At 38.8% G+C, this 5,375-nt stretch overlaps 1 long non-coding RNA gene across 1 annotated transcript; it reads right to left on the bottom strand.

Annotated features, from left to right (window-relative positions):
* Positions 1–912: 912 nt before the first annotated feature.
* LOC123104345 (uncharacterized) lies at positions 913–2,848 on the bottom strand. The gene is made up of 2 exons (XR_006450280.1): positions 2,280–2,848; positions 913–1,487 (listed from the first exon to the last, which is right to left on the bottom strand). It is a non-coding gene; the product is annotated as an uncharacterized lncRNA (long non-coding RNA).
* Positions 2,849–5,375: the final 2,527 nt, after the last annotated feature.

The raw sequence follows: 5,375 nt of genomic DNA, 5'->3' as shown, positions 1-5,375 counted from the left end.
ATATTTTCTTTTACCTGGATTTTTCAGTTTACATGTATTCGAATTCAAACAAAAGTTGAGTTGATTTGTCTGAAAAACATACATACATTCATTCCGCACTATATTTCCTTTTATATAAATATAAAAAATTTAAATTATTCATATTCAAACAAAAGTTTTGTTGATTTGTCCAAAAGAATTTACATACATTCATTCTATATTGTATTTCCTTTTGATCTAGATTTTAAAATTTAAAATTATTGAAATTTGGAACAAAATTTTGTTGGTTTGTCCAAAATAATTTACGCTCATTCATCCCGCACTATTTTTTTCAGGAATATATATTTAAAGTTAGGTACTATGTGCAAAAAATATTGTCTGTGCAGAAAGAAAATTATACATAGTTTGCCAGCACTGGGATACATAAATTTCAAACTATATAATACATAGCACTCTTATCTCTATTTAATTAGTGCGATACGTGTTCAATAAATAGCACTAACTGTACATTTGACACATCAAACGTTAGTTGGTCTAGTGGTTTTCTATGCGAGGCGAAGGGCAGCAGGTCATTGGTTCAAATCCCATCCCGTTCTCCATTACTTTTTCATTTTAATTGAGGATTTTCTGCATAAATTAATAGAATGTAAGGGTCCTTTCTGACAAAAAACCGGCCTCAGCCACTGAGAGTGGCCCTGCCATGTTGGCGCGCGTATGGATATGACTGGGTATAATGGGAAGCACCGTATATTAACGAGGCGACAAGTTAGATGACCAGAAATACGCATTTTACAAGTTTATGCACCAAACTGACCGTCACATGCAAGTTTTATAACTTCTGGTGTATTTACCTCTTACAAACCCACTCATGCGACCTACTCCCAAACTATGGAGCCACATGAAGACCCCACAAACAAACCCAACACAGAATCATCAATGAAAACCCAACGGTTCACTAAGACTTCAGAAAAATCTAACGACAGAGTTAAGAGACACACCCGAGCTGATGTTTGCCACCTAGACAACTCTATCATGGAAGCACTTGCACCTCCCCATTGTCGCCACCCTTCTTGCAAAGTTTAGGGTGTCGATTTCAATACAAAGTAACTAACTAAAATGATGCCGCCTGTAAAATATAATGACCACAGGTGCATTTTACTCGAAAGCATAAAACAACACAAATAGGTGTGGGGTTCAGCGGTTCCAATTTCTACATCCAAATGCATGTAGAGCGGAGACAAACTGTGTAATCTGGGCTCTTGGAATTAAGCTTGATTATGATGTATCCATTTCATTAAGCTACTTTTAGTGTTCGCATGTTGAGATGAAGCAAAATTTAAAATGAAAATGCCATGATGCAAGATCGTGTACTGCTTCTAGAAACCACCAAAGAAGACCGCGCGCTTCGGGTGAGGAAGGGTAAAAGAGCCGTGCTGCAAGCTTGAGTTCGATCACGCATGCATGCAGCCTGCTCCTCGCCAAAGAGCCAACGCATCTGTTTGGCATGCCTGCCGAAACACAAAGTGAGTGAGAGCTCTTCTGGTAATCTTGGCAACGAGCGGTGCCTACATAAATCCACACCATGCGCCAACGATCTCGATCATCTTGGCAGAGATCCAGACATGGCTATATATATATACACACACACACACACACATATATATACATATATATATATATATATATATATATATATATATATATATATATATATATATATATATGTGTGTGTGTGTGTGTGTGTGTGTGTCTGATATATCACACGTCGCAGTAATTTTTTGAGATATTGGAGATAAACAAACCACAGCTATGTTGATAGTGCAGTCGTTTGTTGTAGGGATCTACAGCTGCTCTGGCCAGACTTGGCTGAGAGCGTGATCCTCGTGGCGGAGCCCGGGCGTTGGTTGAATACACCAACCAAGGACATCCACCGTTTTCCTCTACAAGTGTTAGAAAAAAGATGTGTCTTGTGCCTATCCGCGGTGGTTTGTCGCCATCACCTCTTGCTTGTATTCTTGTCACCATGTGTAAATACTCAGCATAGTCTTTCCCTAATGTATACCTAATAATAAAGCACCTCTTGCTTGTATTCTTGTCACCATGTCTAAATACTCAGCATAGTCTTTTCCTAATCTATCCCTAATAATAAAGCACGGATTGACTCCATGGGTTCACCGTCATAATACGCTTCTTTCTGTGAGAATTTAAAACATATACGCGATTCTCTACGTTGTTTGCAGCATTGTAAGTCCACGGGCCAGAAATTTAGTTATGGGATGTTAAAAAAAGTTTGGACTCACCATCTGACCTCCCCTTCCCTTACCGAGGCAGCCACCACAACCTCAAGCCGAGCTCCCGCGCCCACCGGCGAGATCTGGTCCCGAACCCCCGCAGCAGGGCATCGTCGGAGGGCTGGCCACGACCACGCCGATCCGGAGCCCGGAGAGCCCTGGTGCAGATCAACGCGGAGAGCCCAACCAGCTCCCGCGCGCTCAGGCCCGGCCACCACAAGCCCATACGCAGACGTGAAGCATCGGTCGCAGGCGAGACTGCCGGAGAAATCGGATCGTCAAGATGCTGCAGAAGAAAGCTGCTGCAGATTGGGGGTCGGATCCGTGCTCGATCCAGGCGCCACGGTCAAGGAAAGGGTGTTGGTGCTTTGGTGAAAAGACTCTTGCACAGTCGCTCGTCGTGCTTGGTTAGTTGTGGAGGAGGGAGGAGAAGAGAGAGGGGAACGGGGAACGCAGCGCCGTGGGCGGCGTGTGTCGCACGGATAGAGAAGAGGAGGAGAGCAGCGCTGGATGGATAGAGAGAAGAGCGGAGAAGGAGAGCGCTGCTGGAGAAGGAACGGCGATGTGGATATCCACGCCGTGGGAGCTCGGTGGAGATTCCTTTTTTTAATGGATTTTTTAGGATCACTTTTTTAATGGCTCTCGATTGAGAAGCTGCTGGATGATGCGTGCTAAGCACCCATTGCAAAAAAATAATCTAAATGAGCACCGATATAATTACTTGTTGTTGTTTAATGTTCATGTCTAGCACATCCTAGGAATACATCATCATATACAATAATTAAAAGTGAGCAAAATATGGAAATAAGTATTCTTTGAGGGAGAAGATATTTGGAGCTCAAAGGAATTTACTGACAATTAAGGTATTCCTCAACTCTGGATGTCACCAATATCGTTGGTTAGATAGGGAGGAGACATCATTGGTCAGGCAGGGAGGAGAGACGAAGCGATGAAGAGTAGAAAGAATGTGACAACAATGCATCTTGTAATTACCTTATTTTTATAATCCACCCAAAATTTACAAAAAATTACCTATGATGGGGAACAAAGAAAAGCTTACTTTTTTATGGTGACAATGGCCAAGTTCAAATAGTGCAAAAGAAAACAACGAAATATAATCTCGCAAATCAAATAACTAACATTTTCTAAAAAAAATTAACAAAGTAAAAACCTGTTTGCTTTCGAATATTAAAAAAAAAAATTGTATATAAAGAATCTCACTTCATTGCGCCACTACTCTTTCATCCAAAAAAAATTGTTTGCAAATCTTTTGAAAATTCTAACAAAAAACTTTTGGTTAGTTATTAGACTCTCGCATAGTATGCAACAATTCCACCGTCTGTATGTATATCCTGCTAAAAAATTACACCATCCCACTTCCACCCGATGATAATACTAAGCCGAAGGAGGCGTCATCAAAGGACATCCTTGTGACTTTCTCAACTTTATACTACATACACGGTATGGATAACAAAAATCCTTTTTCTAATTGCAGACACCGAGTATGTGTGTGTGTTTTGAGATAAAGAGTGTTTCAAATTCTTCTTGCTTTAAAAAATTCATGCTTTTCAATATGTTCACACTTTTTAGAAAATGCTTAAAATTCCCAAAAAATATTCCAACTTTTTAAACAACCATTTAAAATTGATCACCAAAATTTAAAAATTCTCTTTCATAAAAACATGTGTTCAAATAAATGTTCATTTTCAAAACATGTTTCAATTCTAATAAAAATATTAAAATTTCAAAAAAATAGTTATTTTAAAATAAATAAATATTTTTTTTATGAAAAATAAAATATAAAACTGACTACTAGACTATTCCATGCACCACTACTCTTCCATCACATGAAGGATGTTAGAGTTGCTTCTTTACGTCCACACTTCATACTTCGGAAAGCGATAACAGTATAAACTTATTGTTGATATTTATAATAACTATATATAAGAAATTGTGCGCACTATCACACGGAGCAGGTTTTATGAATGGCATGTACTATCACACACGGAGCAGGTTTTAGAATGTCGTGTACTATCACACGGAGTAGGTTTATGAATGACGCGTACTATCACACACGGAACGGGTTTTACGAATGGCGCTTACTATCACAAGCAGCAGGTTTTATGATATTTTTCGCCCGTTGCAACGCACGGGCATTTGTACTAGTATATATATATATATATATATATATATAGGAAAAATGTTTCCTACAAGCAGTGGTAGTTACCACCACTTGCATTTTGTATGTTGTATGTAGTATCTGTCAAAATTGAGAGTATGTACGTGTAGTATGTAGTATATAACAATGATTAGGTAGTATATACTGATTTTTAGGTAGTACATACCATATTTTGAGTATGCTCTTTTTTACATACAAATATGTACGTATTTCACAAATATAACAAAAACTATGGGTTCATATGCAATTTTTTCATATAACTTGCTTTGAAATATCTTAGATATAGTATATGAATATATTTAAAATGATAAATTAGTATATATAGTACCACATGGTAGTATATGAGACATATGGGGTAACTACCACCAAGTGATAGGATGGATTTTTCCTATATACATATATATATATATATATATATATATATATATATATATATATATATATATATATATATATATAATAAAGCACGGATTGACTCCGTGGGTTCACTGTCACAATACGCTTATTCTCGTGAATTTACGCTTTCAGTTATTTTTTCCAAAATCCAAGATGGTACTAATCTTTATATGTATATCACTTGGTACAAAATTTCAGGATTGGGCCGCAGCACGCACACACGAAGCTAGCCCAAAAAAGTACAAAAATAATTGCCAGCCCCTGGAGCACGCCGTCTTATTTTCCAGACGCGGCGCACAAGATAAGGTGAGCACTTACGCTGAAAAAACAGGAGCGTTGCCACACTGACCCGGTCTCCTTCCTCTTCTGTTGTGGCCCAAACTGTTCTCTTCTTTTTGCGCAACTCTTTCTATCAGATGAAGAGGAAGATATTTGGACATCTGGGAGTCGGACCGGACCGCCCTGAACACCTCCTGGATCACCTGCAGCATCTTCTTGCTGGCGCGGCCGTCGTCATCGTAGCAGTCCAT

This window comes from Triticum aestivum, chromosome 5A, assembly GCF_018294505.1.
Source record: "Triticum aestivum cultivar Chinese Spring chromosome 5A, IWGSC CS RefSeq v2.1, whole genome shotgun sequence".
Taxonomy (NCBI): Eukaryota; Viridiplantae; Streptophyta; class Magnoliopsida; order Poales; family Poaceae; genus Triticum; species Triticum aestivum.
This window is presented reverse-complemented; position numbering and strand designations above follow the sequence as displayed.